At 43.0% G+C, this 21,208-nt stretch overlaps 1 long non-coding RNA gene across 2 annotated transcripts; it reads right to left on the bottom strand.

Moving 5' to 3' along the window:
* Positions 1-12,715: 12,715 nt before the first annotated feature.
* On the bottom strand, positions 12,716-21,083 carry LOC105468498 (uncharacterized). 2 transcript variants are annotated; one of them, XR_011606772.1, is made up of 4 exons: positions 20,683-21,083; positions 20,096-20,265; positions 13,570-13,682; positions 12,716-13,368 (listed from the first exon to the last, which is right to left on the bottom strand). It is a non-coding gene; the product is annotated as an uncharacterized lncRNA (long non-coding RNA). The 2 variants fall into 2 exon arrangements; XR_011606773.1 differs by having other exon boundaries at positions 20,167-20,265; positions 20,683-21,078.
* Between the last annotated feature and the right edge of the window lie 125 nt (positions 21,084-21,208).

Genomic DNA, 21,208 nt, shown 5'->3' with positions numbered 1-21,208 from the left:
TAAGCGATTCTCCTGCCTCAGCCTCCTGAGTAGCTGGGATTACAGGTGAACCTCGCCATGCCTGTCTAAGTTTTGTAATTTTTTAGTAGAGACAAAGTTTTGCCATGTTGACCAAGTTGGTCTTGAACTCCTGACCTCAAGTAATCCGCCTGACTTGACCTCCCAAAGTGCTGGGACTACAGGTGTGATCCCAGCTATCACACCCGGTCTTGACTTAGGACTTCTGGCCTCCAGGTATGTGAAAGAATAAATTTCTGTTCTTTTAAACCAAACCTCCACACAGTATAGTGCACTACTGAAAACCTATCTTGGGCCAGGCATGGTGGCTCACACCTGCAATCCCAGCATTTTGGGAGGCTGAGGCAGGAGGACTGCTCGAGGCTAGGAGTTTGAGATCAGCTTGGGCAACATGGTGAGATGAGACTGTGTCTCTAAAACAGAAGAGAAAGGCGGGGGAGGGGAGGGGAGAGGAGAGGAGTTTTTAGGTCTTCCTTCTGTATAGCTTAGACAACACCCTTCAGTGGTACCTTCCCTGAACACTTTAACCAAAATACCATCCCACACCATCAGTCTCATCCTTTTATTCTGCTTAAATGTTTCCTTACTTTTCATTACCCAACATATCATTTATTTATTTTCTTATTTGTTCATTGTCTGTCTCCCCAGCTAGAATGCAAGCACAACTTGGTTTTGTTCACTGCTGTAGCCCCCGCTGACCCAGAGCAGCTCTTGCACACAGTAGGAACTCAATTAACAGTTATTGGCCAGGCATGGTGGCTTATGTTTATAATCTCAGCACGTTGGGAGGCCAAGGTGGGTGGAGCACCTGAGGTCATGAGTTTGAGACCAGCCTGACTAACATGGTAAAACCCCTTCTCTACTAAATACAAAAAATTAGCCAGGCACGGTGGCGCATGCCTGTAATCCCAGCTACTTGGGAAGCTGAGGCAGGAGAATTGCTTGAACCCGGGAGGCAGAGGTTGCAGTGAGGGGAGATTGCGCCATTGCACTCCAGCCTGGACGACAAGAGTGAAACTCTGTCTCAAAAAAAAAAAAAAAAAGAAAAGAAAAGAAAAAAGAAAAAATTGAGCTAATAAATGGGCATCCCTTTATGAAAAGAGCACAAATGTGGCTGCGTGTAGTGGCTCATGTTTGTAATCCTAGTACATTGGGAGGCTGAGGCAGGCGGATCACGAGGTCAGGAGTTTGACACCAGCCTGGCCAATATGGTGAAACCCTGTCTCTACTAAAAATACAAAAATTAGCCAGGAGTGATGGCACGCACTCTAGTCCTAGCTACTCTGGAGGCTGAGGCAGGAGAATCACATGAACCTGGGAAGCGGAGGTTGCAGTGAGCCGAGATCGCACCGCTGCACTCCAGCCTGGGTGACAGGGCGACACTCCGTCTCAAAAAAAAAATAAAGAGCAAATGTAACCTTGGTATCATGAGGAACAGGAGAAAACCATTTACCCAAAGAAGAGAGCACAGAGAGGCACCAAGAACACCTGAAAGCCAAAAGACTCAGAGGAAAAATAAAATAATTTGAGATGTTTTAGTGAAAGTTGAATGTGCAAACTCTTTTAGTCACAGAATATTATTGCTGTCACTGCAGACGTGATGTGCAAACATGCATATGCTTGATTGGCAAGGCATTTGAGCCAAAAATGCTACATCTGTCATGTTTGTTTGAAGCCAAGCCAAATAGGCTGAACACACATTTAGAAAGCGCTAAGAGAATTTTATACCTTGTACTTGCTGTCAAAAGCAGCAGGGGAAAATGTGTTGAAAAGAGAAAGTGTACATACTAAATAGCCAAAATGGTGCATGTGGCAAGTTACGTGCAGGGTTTCTCATCCTGGGCACTGTTGACATTTTGGGTTGATAGTTCTTTGCTTGTGAGGGGCTGCCTGTGCATTATAGGCATCCATGGCCACCCCAAGACAGAAACTTTTCCCCAGTTATGACAACCAAAAATGTATGCAGACATTGCCAGATATCCTCTGTGGTGGGTGTGGGGGAGATGGCAAAATCACCCCGTTTGACAACCACTGAGTTTGTTTGGGTTTTTTTTTTTTTTGAAATGGAGTCTCCCTCTGTCACTCAAGCTGGAGTGCAGTGGAACAATTTCAGCTCACTGCAACCTCCGCCTCCCAGATTCAAGCGATTCTCCTGCCTCAGCCTCCCAAGTAGCTGGGACTACAGGCACGTGCCACCATGCCAGGCCAAGTTTTTGTATTTTTAGTAGAGTCTGGTTTCATCATGTTAGCCAGGCTGGTCTCGAACTCCCGACCTCAAGTGATCAGCTCACCTTGGCCTCCCAAAGTGCTGGGATTACAGGTGTGAGCCACCACACCCAGTGGAACATTTCTTTCTTAGATGCCAGCATCATGTGAAGAAGCTCAAGCTAGACTACTGAATGATAAGAAGCCGTGTGGAGAGAGGCCCTGATGGATGAGAAGCCATCTTGGATGTTCTACCCCAGCTGAGCTTCAGCTGAATGCAACCGTGAGGCCTTGGCTGTACCATGCAGGGCAGAACTGTTCAGCTGAGCCCAGTCAACTCATAGAATTGTGGGGGGAAAAAAAATGGAAATCACAGTTGTTTTAAGCCAGTAAGTTTTGAGCTGGTTTGTCGCATGGCAATAAACAACTAAAGTATTATCAAATGTCTAAGTTGGTAAAGGTGAATGCACTGTTGCAGCCAGCTCACACCAGCTACAGGAGCCAAATGCTGAATTTTCTGGGTCCATTATTAAACACAGCTGTTATTAAAAATTAAATTAGAGCACAATTCACAATTGCAAAAATGTAGAACTAGCCTAAATGTCCATCAATCAATAGGTAGATAAAGAAACTGTGGCATATATATATATGATGGAATATGACTCAGCCATAGAAAAGGAATTAATTAATGGCATTCACAACAACCTGGATGGAGTTGGAGACCATTATTCTAAGTGAAGTAACTCAGGAATGGAAAACCAAACATCGTATGTTCTCACTCATAAGCAGGAGCTAAACTATGAGGATGCAAAGGCATAAGAAGGATACAAAGGACTTTGGGGACTCAGGGGGAAAGGGTGGGAAGCGGGTGAGGGATAAAAGACTACAAATTGGGTGCAGTTTTCACTGCTCGGGTGATGGGTGCACCAAAATCTCACAAATCACCGATAAAGAACTTACTCATAAGCAATATCACCTGTGCCCCAAAAACCTATGGAAACAAAAAATTTAAAAATATATTTTTCTAATTAAATCAGGCTGGGTGCAATGGCTCATGCCTGTAATTCCAGCATTTTGGGAGGCTGAGGCAGGAGAAACACTTGAGCTAAGAGTTTGAGGCTGCAGTGAGCTATGATTGCACTGCTGCTCTCCAGCCTGGACAACGAAGGTAGACCCTGCCTGTAAAAACAAAATTAAATTAAATTATATAAACTTACATTAAAACTCATTATATTTCAAAAGATAATAAGTACCAACTTTCTATTTATTTATTTATTTTTCAGATGGAGTATCACTCTTGTTGCCCAGGCTGGAGTGCAGTGGTGCGATATCAGCTCACTGCAACCTCGGCCTCCCAGTTCAAGCAATTCTCCTGCCTCAGCCTCCCAAGTAGCTGAGATTACAGGCATGTGCCAGCATGCCCGGCTAATTTTGTATTTTTAGTAGAGATGGGGTTTCACCATGTTGGCCAGGCTGGTCTCAAACTCATGACCTCAGGTGATCCACCTGCCTCGGCCTTCCAAAGTACTGGGATTACAGGCATAAGCCACCACACCCAGCCTTTCTAATTATAATAATGCATTTACTGTTATCTATGCTCTTGAAGTTATTCATGTCTACTGTGTCTGTACAGTGAACATACTATATAGTAGTGTACTGTTACTCACCTTTGTCCAACTCTGCATTCAGTGATATTATACTGATAGCCTGAAATTGGCCATCACAGGAGCATTTCCACCACAGAAATTGCCAAATGTTACACACCAGAACTCTTTTTGTCCAGAGAGGCAGTCACTAAACATTTACAGCACATCACTGGTACCCGCCTGGCAGGGCTTTAATAATAGCTAGCACCTGTTGAGAACAGCCTGATGCTGTTCTAAACTTTTCCCAGTTCTATGAGGTCAGTCCTATTATGATACTGATCTTACAGATGAAGAAATCAAGGAACAGAGAAGTTAAATACTTTGTCCAAGGTTATAGTACTATTAGAGTAAGCAATGGAGTGGAACTCAGGCGTCTGGGTTTCATGCCTTTAAGTATATTATGCATATTTTCCCAACCATTACTCAGGGTACAAGATCTAATGAATGCAAATGTATTTAGTGGAGAGAACAGACTAGAAAACGTGAAATTGGAGCTCTAGGTTTACATTACCAGTGAGTTAGAGGTTTTAATATAATGCAAAATTCAAATAGGACGTCCTATGGGATTTAAAAACAAAACGGAAGCCAGGTGCAGTCGCTCAGGCCTGTAATCCCAGCACTTTGGAGGACCAAGGCGGGTCAGTCACCTGAGATCATGAGTTTGAAACCAGCCTGGCCAACATGGTGAAACCCCGCCTCTACTAAAAATACAAAAATTAGCCGGGTGCGGTGGCGGGCGCCCGTAATCCCAGCTACTCAGGAGGCTGAGTCAGGAGAATTGCTTGAATCCAGGAGGCAGAGGTTGCAGTGAGCCGAGATTGTGCCACTGCACTCCAGCCTAGGCGACAGAGTGAGACTCTGTCAAAAATAAATAAATAAATAAATAAATAAATAAATAGGAAGCAAGACCAAAGAACAAACTAGAATAAAGTGAAAAGCAGCTAACACATACCTGGCACAGATGTCTAGTCAATGTTGCTTCCATTACCCTCTCCATGCCCTAGATGTTCACAACTACTTCCTTACAAAGAAATTCTCTGCAGGGTTAAGTAGCTGGGCCCAACATCTAGGGCTTGATGTCACTAACAGACAGTACTCTTCCAAAGTCTACAGAGTAAATCAATGATCCATTATGCTTATCCTCTTATCTTTTTCTTTCCTCACATGGAAAGTTGCTTGCCGTATTTCTCAAACCCATCAATATAATAAAAACAAAAACACTTGGGAAAAAATGGTTTTTACTACTAAGGCCACATAGAGAAGGAAACAAACCGAAGAGCCAGTTGATGTGATGTTTGGCTGAGGAGGGGTCTGTTAGATGCTGATTTCTTGCTGGTCATCCTTATGCCTCAGGGAGTATGCCTGAGGAGGGATGCTGCACTGCCCTAGAATACTTTACTGGACAATAAATGCTTAGTTCAATCACTTTGTCTTCCATCCTTGCAGCAATTAGAGGCATTTTGCTCATAGTTTACTGGCATTTTCTCATGCTTGATTGAGAGCCTGTCCTCTGAGCTCACAAATGTTATCAGGCGCCTACAAATCAAGGCTAATTATTCAGTCCTGTGGAAAATTGTCCCAACATCTTTTGACGCCCACGGCCTTCTGCCCAGGGAGATCTTTGGAATAGGTCACTACCTGCAGATTATAATTTTACAGCCTAACTGATAGAATCTTCCCAAGCTGGTTTATACTAGTTCCTGCAATAGCACAATTAGACATTAATTTTTCTGGCACACACATTGCAAATTTTTTTTTTTTTTTTTTTTTTTTTGAGGGGGAGTCTCACTCTGTCTCATAGGTTGGAGTGCAGTGGCACAATCTCAGTTCACTGAAGCCTCCACAGTGAGCTTGTGATTCTCCTGCTTCAGCCTCCGGAGTAGCTGTGATTACAGGTGCTTGCCACCACACTCAGCTAAGTTTTGTATTTTTAATGGAGACAGGGTTTCACCGTGTTGGCCAGGCTGATCCCAAACTCCTGACCTCAGGTGATCTGCCTGCCTCGGCCTCCCAAAGTGCTGGGATTACAGGTGTGAACCACTGCCCAGCCTGCAAATATTTTTTTAAACCCAACTGCCAACAACTGGGAGATTATAAAATTATGCCACATCCTATGTGATGAAATATTATGTAGTTCTGGCTATGGCCCAAGTGGCTCTAAACTGTCTTTACTTCTTAGGACAGCTTTAGATGTCATAAAGGCTAATAATTCCACCCCTGCCTCCTTTCCTGGCCACGTGGAAGGGCTCTAAGGATGGGAAACTTGCAAGCAGGGCCCATTCTGTCCTGGGACTGGGAGTTTCACCCTTTGGGCTCCTCCTCCCTTTAGAGTGGAGAAAGCCTTTTAGAAACCTAATCTATATCAGCAGTTTTCTCATTGTATGTGGGGATGGTCTTGCTGTCTGTCAACATCAACATCACATTTCCTCCTCTCCTCTGATATTGTACTACTTCAGCGGTAGGTGCCAAATCCTTTTGATTATACATGAAACACTGCCCTTGGTTGCTTTCATGTATGTTTTATGAGAACACCTCAGCATGAATATTTATTAAAGCAGCTTGGAACACATCTCTTTGATTTTTTTCTGTTCTGACTCATATTAAAGTGGGGAGAGAGGGAGGTATGCTATGTCATAGCTCACCTGCAATGGTTTCTGCCTTCTTCCTCCCCCTCACAAGGCCAAATAGTTGAGCCATTTAGGCAATGGAAAGCATTGCCTAGGTTTGCATCAGTTAGCAGCATGACACATATTTTTGTTTTACTGATGAAACAGAACTGTTTCTTTTGCAATGCCAGCTTTCCTACACAATAGGTCCATAAATTTGTCACCTAACTGTTGCCTGATTTGGTCAACGCTTCTTCACTTTTTGTGAAGCAAAAAAAGCAAAAAAAAAAAAAAGCTACTGTGAACTATGACACAGTGTACCTTCCCTCTCCCAGTTTTAATGAGTCACAACAGAAAAAATCAAAGAGATGTGTTCTAAGCTACTTAAATAAATATTCAACTTTTGCCTGAAGCCTCAAACTCCTCTGAGTGATCTTCCCACTGCAGTCAAAGGGATGCATTTAGAAAAAAGCAGTTTCCCTAGAACCTTTCAGGATAAGATCCAACCTCCTTAGAATGGCAGATTCGGTATATGTATATATGTATGTATGTATGTATGTGTATATATGAGAGGAAGTTTCGCTCTTATTACCCAGGCTGGAGCGCAATGCCACGATCTCGGCTCACTGCAACCTCTGCCCCCCGGGTTCAAGTGATTCTCCTGCCTCAGCCTCCCGAGTAGCTGGGATTACAGGCGCCCGCCACCATGCTGGGCTAATTTTTGTATATTTAGTAGAGATGGGGTTTCACTATGTTGACTAGACTGGTCTTGAACTTCTGACCTCAGGTGAACCACCTGCTTGGGCGTCCCAAAGTGCTGGGATTACAGGTGTGAGCCACTGCGCCCAGCCGGCTAGGTTGGTCTTGAACTCCTGGCCTCAAGTGATCTGCCCATCTTGGCCTCGCAAAGTGCTGGGATTACAGGTGTGAGCCACTGCGCCTGGCCCCTAAAAAAAAAAAAAAATATATATATATATATACACACACATATATATATTTTTTAAACACATTGTTTCAGTGTGTTTCTTGTTCTAGTGATTTTTTTTCTTTTTCTTTTTCTTTTTTTTTTAAAGACAGGGTCTCGTTCTGTTGCCCAGATTATCGTGCAGTGGCACGATCTTGGCTCACTGCAACCTCCACCACCAGGGTTCAAGCGTTTCACCTGCCTCAGCCTCCTGAGGATCTGGGACTACAGGTGTGTGTCACCATGCCCGACTGATTTTTGTACTTTCAGTAGAGACAGGGTTTCATCATGTTGGCCAGGCTGGTCTTGAACTCTTGGCCTCAAGTGATCTGCCCATCTCGGTCTCCCAAAGTGCTGGGATTACAGGCATCAGCCACTGTGCTTGGCTGGGTCTTTTATATTCTAACTTCAGCATAACTCTCATTCCTCTGCCATTCTCCATATAGAAATAACAGTAACTGTTATTATTATTATTGAGGGCTTTCAAAGTGCTAAGCATTGTATATGCCCAATGACTCCTTGTGCATCTGCCCTTTAATTGAACAGAACTCTTTTAGTTTCTGGAAGGTATCCTGTCGCTTCACAACCTCCTGGATTTTTATGGATGCTATTTCCTCCCCTAATGTCTCCTCTGCCTTGGTAAGCTCCACCCATCCTTCCCGACTGAGCTCTTGCATCATCGCCTGCTGAAGCCTTCCCTCACCCTTTTTTTCTTCCAATTCCATCTACTCTCCAAATAAGAGGAGGCAATGTTTTAGCTCTAGTACAGGAAAGTCAGGAGGCCAGATTAACTTCTGGGGCAATTAGAACAAGGGATGTGGCCGGGGGCAGTGGCTCATGCCTATAATCCCAGCACTTTGGGAGGCCAAGGCGGGTGGATCACCTGAGGTCAGGAGTTCGAGACCAGGCTGGCCAACATGGCACAACTCCGTCTCTGCTAAAAATACAAAAATTAGCCGGGTGGGGTGCCACATGCCTGTAATCCCAGCTACTCAGGAGGCTGAGGCAGAAGAATCGCTTGAACCCGGGAGGTGGAGGTTGCAGTGTGCTGAGACTATGCCACTGCACTCCAGCCTAAGTGACGACAGAGCAAGATTGTGTCTCAAAAAAATAAATAAATAAAATAAAAAAACAAGGGACATAAATGCTTCCACGATGCTCTCTTCCCACCGCTTTTTCCAGCTTTGTCTTGAGCTTTAGCTATCCCCTCTCAGAGTCATCACCACAAAGCTATTGCTTATGGCTACTCCCTATCTTTGCTACCAGGGAGTTCTCACACTCAAAAAAAAAAAAGAAAAAAAAAATCCCAGCACTGGGTTCTGATTGGCTCAGTTGAGTCAGGCCCCAGCCCCATGCCAATTATACGACCAATGAGGGTGGGCTAAGGAGCCGGTCCAGGAAGGATTTGGCAGAGGGCAGTAGGTTTGCGGGTGGAAGTAAGAGTGCTGGGCAGGCAGAACTATCCATGTTTACAATCCTTCCCCAGCCCCACTTCCTCTGTGCTTTATTATGTTTTAAAAATGCTCTCAGCATTGACAGCCTCTTTATGTACCAACACTTCCTTTCATACGCAAAGGAACTCTTTTGCCTTTCCTTTCTTTTCTTTAAAAAAAATTTTTTTTTAAAATTTAATCCTTGCTTGGTTGAAACTTTATCTTCTTTCTTTCCTTTTCCTTTTTTATTTTTTTAAACAAGGTAGGCTAGACTAAGCTATGATTGACATTTAGTAGATTAGAACAGAATTTTGTTATAAAGGTTCCCAGAGATTTTTAACCCAGGTTAGCAATAAATTCTTTTGTGGTCTAAGCAATGGGTCTTTTGGAAGAATTACAGAACTACATCAGTCTAGCAGACCAGCAGACCCATCTACAAAGGCAGAGAAGCATAGGAAATGCAGAGTGAGACAATGGAGCCAGCTAGGTCTACATTTCAACCTTGGCTTAATGACTGTATGACCATGGGCAAGTTACATAACCACTTCAAGCCTCAGTTTCCTCATTAGTCAAATGGGGACAAAATTACTGCATTAGGTGGGATGGGCAGTGTGATGGTTAATACTGAGTGTCAACTTGATTGGATTGAAGGATGCAAAGTATTGATTCTGGGGGTGTCTGTGAGGGACTTGCCAAAGGAGATTAACATTTGAGTCAGTGGGCTGGGAAAGGCAGACTTACCCTTAATCTGAGTGGGCACAATCTATTCAGCTGCCGGCAAGGCCAGAATAAAAAGCAGGCAGAAGAATGTGAAAAGACAAGACTGGCTGAGCCTCCCAGCCTACATCTTTCTCCCTTGCTGGACGCTTCCTACCCTCGAACGCTGGACTCCAAGTTCTTCAGCTTGCAGATGGCCTATTGTGGGACCTTGTGATCATGTGAGTTAATACTCCTTAATAAACTCCTCTTTTTTTTTTTTTTTTTTTTTTTTTGAGACAGAGTCTCGCTCAGTCGCCCAGGCTAGAGTGCAGCGGTGCAATCTCAGCTCACTGCAAGCTCCGCCTCCCGGCTTCACGCCATTCTCCTGCCTCAGCCTCCCGAGTAGCTGGGACTATAGGCGCCTGCCACCACGCCTGGCTAATATTTTGCATTTTTAGTAGAGACGGTGTGTCACCGTGTTAGCCAGGATGGTCTCGATCTCCTGACCTCGTGACCTCGTGATCCGCCCGCCTTGGCCTCCCAAAGTGCTGGGATTACAGGTGTGAGCCACCGCGCCCAGCCAATAAACTCCTCTTTATATATACATCTATCCTATTAGTTCTGTCCCTGTAGAGAACCCTGACTAATACAGGCAATAACAAGAAACCACCAAAACTCTTCCTTCTGTGTAGAAAGCCTTTTCCACCTCATCCTTCCAGGCCTAGCTCAAGTGTCACTCTTTTTTTTTTTTTTTTTTTTGAGATGGAATCTGCCTGTGTCGCCCAGGCTGGAGTACAGTGGCATGATCTCGACTCACTGCAACCTCTGCCACCCGGGTTCAAATGATTATCCGGCCTCAGCCTCCCAAATAGCTGGGATGACAGGCACCTGCCAATGCGCCTGGCTAATTTTTGTAGTTTTTGGTAGAGACAGGGTTTCACCATGCTGGACAAGCCGGTTTTGAACTCCTGACCTCATGATCCACCCGTCTCAGCCTCCCAAAGTGCTGGGACTACAGGTGTGAGCCTCTGCGCCTGGCCTGTCACTCTTCTTTTAAAATCTCTCTCTCTTTCCCAGATAATTAATCACTCCCTTCTCTGAAATTTACCAATACCTCAGTTAGAGACGGTCCCAACTTATGACAGGTCAATTTATGCTTTTTTGACTTTATGAATATTCAAAAACAATAGGCATTCAGTAGGAACCATACTTCAACCCATATAAGCATTCTGTTTTTCACTTTCAGTACATTACTCAATAAATTTCATGAGCTATTCATGGAATATTATAAATTTATTATAAATATTATTTGTTATAAAATAGGCGTTGTATTGGATGATTTAGCTCAAGTATAGGCTAATGTAAGTATTCTGAGCATGTTTAAGGTAGGCTAGGCTAAGTTATGATTGACATTCAGTAGGTCAGAGGTATTAAATTCATTTTTTGGCGGGGTGCTATGGCTCACACCTATAATCCTAGCACTTTGGGTGGCCAAAGCAGGAGAATCACTTGAGCACAGGGGTTCAAGACCAGCCTGAGCAATATAGTGAGACCTCCTCTATACAAATAATAAAAACATTAGCCAGGCATGGTGGCATATACCTGTGGTCCCAACTACTTGGGAGGCTGAGGTGGGAGAATTGCTTGAGCCCAGGTAATTGAGGCTGCAGTGAGCCATGATTGTGCCACTGCACTCTGGCCTGGGTAACAGAGCAAGACCCCATCTCAAAAAAAAAAAAAAAAAAGCGTTCACTTATTATTTTTTTTTTTTCCTTTTTGAGACAGAGTCTCACTCCATCCCCCAGGCCAGAGTGCAGTGGCGTGACCTCTTCTCACTGCAGCCTCCACCTCCCAGGTTCAAGCGATCCTCCTGCCTCAGCCTCCCAAGTAGCTGGGATTACAGGCACTCACCACCACGCCGGCTAATTTTTGCATTTTTAGTAGAGGTGAGGTTTCACCATGTTGGCCAGGCTGGTTGAACTCCCGACTTCAAATGATCCACTCACCTCTGCCTCCTAAAGTGCTAGGATTACAGGCATGAGCCACCATGCCTGGCCAACTTATGGTATTTTTAAACTACATTGAACTTACCAGGACACAACTTAATCTTAAGTTGAGGCAGTATAACGCTGATCACATGGTATTACAGTCACACATGTATTTCTCCCTAGAACTTCCCATTCCACCCTTAGCTGTGAGCTTTCCAAGAACATGAAACTCATCTTATTTTGCCTCTGCAACTCCAGATACTTGTGCAGGGCCTGATGCCTAGTTGGCATTCAAAATACTGAGTGAATGATCCACTGATGATTAAATCAATGAGTGACAAGAGCAAGATATGGCCTACCTATAGAGAGGAGAAGAGCTAATCCAGGCCCTTTTCCAGTTTTGATAGAAAGGATTTTGCAGACACATTGAATATGTCATTTATAAGCCTTAAGTTTTTCAAGAGGAGTTACTAAGCCAGTTTTTTTGAGAATCATTGGGTTGAGCTGCTGTCTCCAATTTGGGGCATCAAAAGTTGACTCTACTTGGGTAACAAAAAAGAATAGAGGTGTGGAAAATAGGTGCCAGGGTTTCTTTGTGACAGAAGTCAAAATGAAGTGACGTATCACGTGTGTGTCATGAGAAATCCCAGAAGAAATAGGGAAATAAGTGAGGAGGGAATCCTATTTCCCACAAAAAAGAAACCTCTTTTGGAAGGTCCAGGCTTGACATTGATAACTTCAAGGGGTATTTTCATAAAATGCAGCCATGTTTTTGTGTGTGTCAGGAAGAAAACTTGTGTGTAAACATGAATCGTGTCTGCTTGTGGCCTTCTGAATGCATACCTAAAAATATGAAATAACATTTTCTTTGCAATTACGCAGAAGAAAAATGTCAAGGGATGCATAAATGAGCTTCCATGTTGTCTATTTAGCAGCATGGGATATGGGAAATGCAAGGGTGTTAAGGAAGCATTTTTCCATTCCTGCCATTTGCAGGTGAGGAAGGTGAGACTCAGAGAAGTTGTGACTTACCCAAGATCATGCGACAATGTAGTGACTGAGCTGGATTAGAAACTTAGCCTTGTTTTTTTTTTTTTTTTCTTCTTTCCCACTATAGTTTGATAAATTTTATATATATATATATAGCCTGAAGTAGTTTAGGTTTAAATAATAGCTCAATTGTTCAACAAACATGTCTTAAGGGCTTACTGTGTGCCTAACACTATGCCAGATGCTAGGAAGCACAAAACAAGTCAAGTCCCCCACTCAACACATATATTTTGTCCACTTTTCTTTTTCTTTTTATCTTGTAGAGATGGGGTCTTGCTATGTTGACCAGTTAGTTTTGAAATCCTGCCCCAAAGGATTTTCCCACTTCTGTCTCCCAGAGTACTGGGATTACAGGCATGAGCCACAGCACTGGTTTTTTTTTTTTTTTTTTTTTTTGAGACGGAGTCTCGCTCTGTCACCCAGGCTGGAGTGCAGTGACCAGATCTCGGCTCACTGCAAGCCCCGTCTCCCGGGTTCACGCCATTCTCCTGCCTCAGCCTCCCGAGGAGCTGGGACTACAGGCGCCCGCCACCTCGCCCGGCTAGTTTTTTTGTACTTTTTAGTAGAGACGGGGTTTCACCGTGTTCGCCAGGATGGTCTCGATCTCCTGACCTCGTGATCCGCCCGTCTCGGCCTCCCAAAGTGCTGGGATTACAGGCTTGAGCCACTGCGCCTGGCCAGCACTGGTCTTTTGTCAACTTTTTCCATGCCACACTCTGCCAGGCTCTGGGGAGCTCTGTCTTCGTGAAGTTAACAGTCCTGTGGGGCAGGCAACATTAATCAAAGAATCACACAATTAATGAGTATCTTACATGGAGGGAAGAGAGTTCCATAAGTGTATAATCTTCCCAATATTTTTCCTTTTCTTTTTAAAATTTTTTCTTTTTTTCTTTTAAATAGAGACAGGGTCTTTGCTGCCCAGGCTGGTCTCGAACCCCTGGGCTCAAGTGATCTGCCCACCTTGGCTTCCAAAAGTGCTTGGATTACAGGCTTGAGCCACCGTGCCTGGCCCTCAACATTCTCACAAGGCAGGATTCTAGTTTCTGGGTCAGCTTCTAGGCTCTTTTTGACTCCTGTTAATGAGAAAAAGAGCTAAATAAGCAGAAAGATAAAGCTGAGCTTCTAACAAAGAGTTTAGAGTTAGAAACCCTAGTGTTTATGGGCTCTGAGGAAAGTTTTAGAAGAGAAAAGAAGGAAGCCCTGAGGGTTGTGGAGATTTTAGATACGGAGAAACAGGGATGGTGTGGGAGTTTTTAATGCTTTTCACCAAATATTTTAGGTTCTGCCCCGTTCCAAACACACAGTAGGTGTTGTAGATTGCATTACTGGTCCCCATTCTGCACTCCTCCCTGGGTCCATGAAACTTTTCAGTGCTCTCCTGCCATGAATGCAATATAATACTCAGCCCTTGGGCTCAGCCACATACTGGCTTTGGCCATTAGGAAGAGGTGAAAGTGATGGTGTGCCAGCTCCAGGACTAGAAGAATTGCATGTCTGCTTGCTCACCTGCACCACTGCCACTGCCTTGAGAGCATGCTTGGTTAGCTTGTGGGAGGATGAGAGACACTTGGAACAGAGTTACTGCGGTTGCCCCAGATGAGGTCAGCCTACAAAGCTGAAAACCAGCTGGGCCCTAGATATGTGTGTGAGCCCAGCCCAGATCAGTGGAGCCACCTGCTGACTCCAGATGCATGAGCAATAAATGCTTATGGCTAAATGCTAAAGAGGTTTGGTGGTTGTTTTTTTCACAGCTTTATTGAAACTATATATAACTGATTTAGCAGTATTGCACTTCCTAGCTCTGTGTTAAGGGTATAGCCATAGTTCTGAGGTATTTTTTATTCACATAAATACAATTCAAATAATCTTTCTAAGAGCATCAAAGAGAAAACAGTTAATAACCTTTAGCAAACTTCTTAAAATATCCCCTTCCCACCTTATTCACTGAGGCTAGACTAAGTTATGCCACAGTAAGTTCATCGTCTTACGCGAAGAAAATCAAGTACGCAGACACAAGAAGTGGGTATTAGGAGCAGAGGTTTACTAGGCACAAGAAAGAGAAAGGGAACAGCTCTCTCTCTTGCAATAGAGTGGGGAGGCCGAATGGGACGTCCAGCCTGTGGCAGAATGCTCCAGATTTTATAGAAAGGCTTGAGGAGGTGGTGTCTGATTTACATAGGGCCCACAGATTGGTTGGACCAGGTGTGACGTTTAGGTAATGCCTGGGGAATGCTGGCCACACCACCCTAATCTTATTATGCAAATGAGCTTTCTACTTGGCCAGCACCATGTTGTCTGCTCCTTGCTATACACGTGGTTTGGCAAAGGGAAGGGAGGATGGAGACGCCATTTTGAACATGCTTAGTCCCAGGTAGCCTTTTCCTATTGGCACAACTGCTGGCATTTACCCATACAAGCTTCTAGCTTGCTTGTCTATGTCTGCAGCTCAATTTTACAGGCTGCTCCTTGTTAGAAAATAAAATGATTTGGGGGCTGCTTTTTATTAAAAGGAAAACCTTACCAAGAACTTCCCTACCCTCATTATCTGCCTAAATAATTTATTCTTAACTCCTATATCAGTTCTGGTCATGAGTTGGGAGCAAAAGCAATAATGATGTTTCTGGGCTGGAACATTTAATTGCTAGTGTGAGAACCTCTAGAACTCTTTTCCTACTAATACATCAACCACAAACTTTTGAAATACTAGCTGCTCCCTCTGTCTGGATCCCTGAGAGAATGAGATAAGCTGAAAACCCAGCCAAAAAAAAAAAAAGCTGTTTTAAGCGATTAATCTAACGAAGATTTTGAAATTGTTCATTACTGTGGCATAACTTAGTCTAGCCTCACTGAATAAGGTGGGAAGGGGATATTTTAAGAAGTTTGCTAAAGGTTATTAACTACTTTCTCTCTGATGCTCTTAGAGAGATTATTTGAATTGTATTTATGTGAATAAAACTGTATTTATTTGAATTGTATTATATTCTTATAGACAATATTTTAATTGTATTTTCAATTATTTTTGTTAGCTTTTTTTTCTGAGATGGAGTCTCACTGTGTCACCCAGGCTGGAGTGCAGTGGTGCAATCTCGGCTCACTGCAACCTCCACCTGCCAGGTTCAAGTGAATCTCCTGCCTCAGCCTCCCAAGTAGCTGGGACTACAGGTGCCCGCCACCACACCTGGCTAAATTTTGTATTTTTAGTAGAGACGGGGTTTCACCATGTTGACCAGGCTGGTCTCGAACTCCTGACTCAAGTGATCTGCCTGCCTTGACCTCACAAAGTGTTGGGATAATTATTTTTGTTACTGTACTACTTTAATTTGCTTGCTAACCTGTTGACTGGCCTAGGTTTTTTGAGAGTTATCAATACAGTTACCAAAGAGCTGAGAAAGAGAATAGTTTCACTTCTTTACTTCCAAATATCTTGACACTTTTCTCAAACCAAAAGGGTATTCAGATGTTGGGCAATCTATATGTCCACCAAGCTCCCTCTAGCAAAGAAATTAGAAGTACTCTTTTTCTGTCCAAATTATATATTATCATCCCAAAAAGAAAGACATCCTTCAACTGTGAAAGCGTAATGTGTGAGAGCACAAGGAGAAAGGGCTTTGCAAAGCAAAATCTAAAATACCCTTAGACACACACGACTTTCCATTCTTTTAAGAATATATTTGAAATACAAAGAAAAAAACAAAGGAAGAAATCTTTATGACCTTTGTTTGGGAAAATATTTCTTAGATATGACACCAAAAGTACAATCTATAAAATAAAAGATGGATGGATCTTCACAGACATTAATAACTTCTGCTTTTTGACAGATACTGTTAAGAGAATGGGAAAAAAGGCCATAGTCTGAGAGAAAATATTTGTGAAACATATACAGAACAAAAAGTTTGTATCCAAAAATATATAAAGAATTATGAAAATTGAGGCCGGGCATGGTGGCTCAAGCCTGTAATCCCAGCACTTTGGGAGGCCAAGACGGGCGGATCACGCGGTCAGGAGATCGAGACCATCCTGGCTAACCCGGTGAAACCCCGTCTCTACTAAAAAAATACAAAAAATTAGCCGGGCGAGGTGGCGGGTGCCTGTAGTCCCAGCTACTCAGGAGGCTGAGGCAGGAGAATGGCGTGAACCCGGGAGGCGGAGCTTGCAGTGAGCTGAGATCCGGTCACTGCACTCCAGCCTGGGCGACAAGCGAGACTCTGTCTCAAAAAGAAAAAAAAAAAAAGGGCCGGGCGCGGTGGCTCACGCCTGTAATCCCAGCACTTTGGGAGGCCGAGGCGGGCGGATCACAAGGTCAGGAGATCAAGACCACGGTGAAACCCCGTCTCTACTAAAAATACAAAAAATTAGCCGGGCGCGGTTGTGGGCGCCTGTAGTCCCAGCTACTCGGGAGGCTGAGGCAGGAGAATGGCGTGAACCCGGGAGGCGGAGCTTGCAGTGAGCCGAGATCGCGCCACTGCACTCCAGCCTGGGCTGGGCGACAGAGCGAGACTCCGTCTCAAAAAAAAAAAAAAAAAAAAAAAAGAAAATTGAATAATAAGTTTTCTTTAATAAGTTTAATAAAAACAAAACAATTAAAAACAAGGCAAAAGATATGAACAAATACTTCACCAAGGACGTATGCAGAAGGCAGATAATCCGGTGAAAAGATGTCGAACGTCATTTGTCATTTCAGAAATGGAAATCATGAGATACCACTATGATATGGAATGGCTAAAATTACAGATTCATCATAGATGTGGAGCACCTGGAACTCTCTCATACTATTGGTGGACATCTGGAACTCTCTCATACTTTAGTGGGAATGTAAAATGGCATAACTACTGTGTAAATGCTTGACAGTTTCTTAAAAGTTAAACCTACTCCTACTATATGACCCAACTATTCCACTTCTAGGGTTTACCCAAGACAAATGAAAGCACATGCTCATACTAAGACTAGTATAAGAACGTTCACAGCACTGTTATTCGGAATAGCCAAAAACTGGAAACAACTCCAGTGTTCATCACCAGATAGATCAGGTGGATGGATAAACAAATTGTTGTATATTGGGCCAGGTATGGTAGCACACACCTGTAATCCCAGCACTTTGGGAGGCTGAGGTTCATGGATCGCTTGAGCTTGAGAGTTTAAGACCAGCCTGGGCAACACAGTGAGGCCCTGTCTCTACAAAAAATACAAAAGATTAGCCAGGCATGACACTTGTAGTCCCAGCTACTCAGGACGCTAAGGTGGGAGGATCCCTTGAGCCTGGAAGGTCAAGGCTGCAGTGAGTCATGGTCATGCCACTGCACTCGTGTCTGAGCAACAGAATGAGATCCTGTCTCAAAAAAAAATTGTGGTATATTGATGTATTAGTCCATTTTCACACTGCTTTAAAGACATACCCGAGAGTTGGTGATTTATGAAGAAAAGAGGTTTATTTGGCTTACAGTTCCACAGGGCTGGAGAGGCCTCAGGAAACTTATAATCATGGCAGAAGGGAAAGAGGCACATCTTACATGGCAACAGGTGAGAGAGTGTCAAGTAAAGGGGATAGAGCCCCTTGTAAAACCATCAGATCTTATGAGAACTCACTCACTATCATGAGAATAGCATGGGGGAAACTGCCCCTCTGATCCATCCAATCACCTCCCGCCTGGTCCCACCCTTGACATGTGGGGATTACAATTCATGATGAGATTTGGGTGGGGACAAAAACCCAAACCATATCAATTGATGCCATAAAAAAGAATGAACTACTGTACATACAAAAACACAATTGAATATCAAAATCCCACATTTATGATGAATGAAAGAACCCAGACCAACAAAAAAAGGAAAGACACCAAAGTACAATACATACACATAGTCTATGAATCCATTTATATAAATTTCTAGAAAATGTTAACTAAAGAAAGGAAAACAGATCAGTGGTTGCTTACAGGCACAGTGGGGTGGGAGTACAAAGATTACAAAGAGAAATGAGGAAACTTTTAGGGATGATGGATGTTTTCATTATCTTGATTATGGTGATGGTTTCATGGGGGGGGTTAGCTATCTAAAAACTTATAAAACTGTACACTTTAAATATGTAAAGTTTATTGAATGTCAATTATTTCTCAGTAAAACTGTTTATATGTACACTTGGAACACTAATTGGTAGTCCCTTCTGCTCTAGTTCCTTTCTGAATTGTTAGTTACTCAATAACAGGTACATATGTGTCTATGTAATATATATACATATATGTATATATGTACATTCTGTTTATATATGTATATACTATTTATATAGTACATACTATTTATATGTACGTAAATACATATAAAGGTACATATTTGTGTGTGTGTGTGTGTGTATATATATATATAAAGTCGTGGCGGTCATGGGCGAGCTTCGCCATGCAGAGCACTGACCTAGGCAACAAGGAGAGCGGCAAGATATGGCACCGCAAGCTGTCCCCAGCCACGTGGGACAGGTAGAGGCCGTGGCGGGAGGGCGCAGGCTGTGGAGGGGATGGAGACCAGCGAGGAGGGGACGCCGGGCGTCAGGCATATATACACACACACACATAAATACATATAGGCTAGGTGTAGTGGCTCACACTTGTAATCCCAGCACTTTGGGAGGCTGAGGTGGGTGGATCACTTGAGGTCAGGATTTCAAGACCAGCCTGGCCAACATGGTGAGGCTGGTCTTCCCCATCTCTATTAAGGAAAAAAAAATACAAAGATTAGCTAGGCATGGTGGCACAAGCCTGTAATCCCCGCTACTTGGGAGACTGAAGCAGGAGAATCGCTTGAACCCAGGAGGTGGAGGTTACAGTGAGCTGAGATTGCGCCATTGCACTCCACCCTGGGCAACAGAGCAAGACTCCACCTCAAAAAAAAAAGAAAGAAAGAGAACATATAAAGGTCCAAACTATGTACCTTTGTAAATACATATAAAAGTCCATATAAATAGTACACCTTTATACTATACAAAAGTATACTGTATACTAAAGGTATATTTATATGTAAATAGGTATATAGTATACCTTACATATATAATAGGTATATAGTATACCTTATATATATTATAGGTATATAGGTATACTTATACTATATATCTTTATACATATATATACCTTTATATATGTATTATATAACATATATACATATGTGTGTGTATATATACATATAAACAGTATGTGCCTGTTACTGAGGGACTAATGATTCAGAAAGGAACTAGAATATAAGAAACTACCAATTAGTGTTGTAAATGTATACGTGTGTGTGTATATATCCATATATACCCGTTGATAACAATATAAAGCTTAAACATCTGCATTAGTATTTTTTTTGAGAATTTGCTTTTCTGATCAAGAGTTTGAACTTTTCCAATATCATGAGCATACAATTTTTTTTAACGTCATTTTTCTGTTGTGGAATAACACAGAGACTAGGAATGGAAAGACTTAAGGTTTCCTTGTCTGCAAAAGTGGATAATATTAGTACTTACCTGTAATAGGTGGATTGGTGGTCCCCCAAAATATATGTCCACATACTAATCCCAAAATCTGTGACTGTTACCTTATTTGGAAAAAGGGTCTTTGCAGATGTAATCAAGGTAAGGATTTTGAGATGAAGAGATCATCTTGTATTATTCACATGGACCCAATGGCAAGTTTCCTTATAAGAGAAAAACAGAGGGAGATTCTAAACAGACAGAAGAGAAAAAGATACATCCTGGAAGAGAAAGATGTGTGAAGATGGAAGCAGAGAATGGAGCCATGCGATCACAAGTCAAGAAAGCCAGCAACCCCCAGAAACTGGAATAGACAAGCCAGGGAATCTTGCTTAGAGCCTGAAAGGAGGCTGCAGACACTTTGATTTCCGATGTATGGCCTCAAGAACTTCCGAAGAATACATTTCTGTTTTTTATATCACCAAGTTTGTGGTAATTTGTGAGGGCAGCCTCAGGAAATTAATGCACAACCTCACAGAGCACTAAAAATGAAGATAATTAGTACTACCTAACTTGTACATTTGCTACAAGGATTAATTGAGTTGATATATTCGGAAAGCAAGTAGAAAAGTGCCCCATACCTAGTAAACACTCCGGAGGCACTAGGTGAATTTTTATCAAAGGAACACTAAAGTCAAGGCAGCCAGTTGTTATTATTGCTTTCCCGGACCGTGATTGGTGGACTGGACATCACAATGCCGGAAGGTCCTGTCAGATTACGGAACTGAAGAAACAAAACAAAACCCTGAGCATGGTGAAAAGGTCAAGAAGAATGGACTATTTCATCTGTAAGTTTCTTTTGAGCCCGAACGTTCTATGAAAGGAACCCATCAGTTCTCAATGTATTTGTCTCCTTCTCTGCATTTGTCTCCCTGCTTCTCTTAGTTATTTCTATACAATTCCTTAATCCCTAAAAGCAATTTAGAATGGAATGCAGAGGCCACAGGAGAAAATCACTTTTATTGCCTCTGATGGGAGCCTAAAACCCCACGAGGGTCCCAAAAGGCAGAATTCCCAAGCCAATTCCTCGCGTCTATGATCCACCTGCAGAAAACTGCGATTCCCAGAAGGCTTTAGGTCCGGGGGCGGGGAGACTGAGCTCAGAAA

This window comes from Macaca nemestrina, chromosome 8 (genome assembly GCF_043159975.1).
Source record: "Macaca nemestrina isolate mMacNem1 chromosome 8, mMacNem.hap1, whole genome shotgun sequence".
Taxonomy (NCBI): Eukaryota; Metazoa; Chordata; class Mammalia; order Primates; family Cercopithecidae; genus Macaca; species Macaca nemestrina.
The sequence above is the reverse complement of the archived record's forward strand: the minus strand, read 5'-3'. Positions and strand labels throughout refer to the sequence as shown.